Below are 230 nucleotides of genomic sequence, written 5' to 3' on the forward strand. Positions count from 1 at the left end.
GCCCTTCTAAGGGTAGGGGGAAAAAATGGATTTCATGAAAGGTGCAGAAATGGGGAGAGAAAGAGTCTTTGCATCATTTATCATTATCAAGAAGTTTCTGTAAGGGTATCATAGCACATGTGGTCCTTGAAAGTTCAGATTTCATCTGGTCCAAAGAAATTTTGCAAGAGTCACAACTGTGGTTTTGGTGGGGAAGGCTGGTGCACGTCAGGACTGCGCTGCGTTCAGCA

The sequence above is a fragment of the Pterocles gutturalis genome, unplaced genomic scaffold (assembly GCF_000699245.1).
Source record: "Pterocles gutturalis isolate BGI_N339 unplaced genomic scaffold, ASM69924v1 scaffold39079, whole genome shotgun sequence".
NCBI lineage: Eukaryota > Metazoa > Chordata > Aves > Pterocliformes > Pteroclidae > Pterocles > Pterocles gutturalis.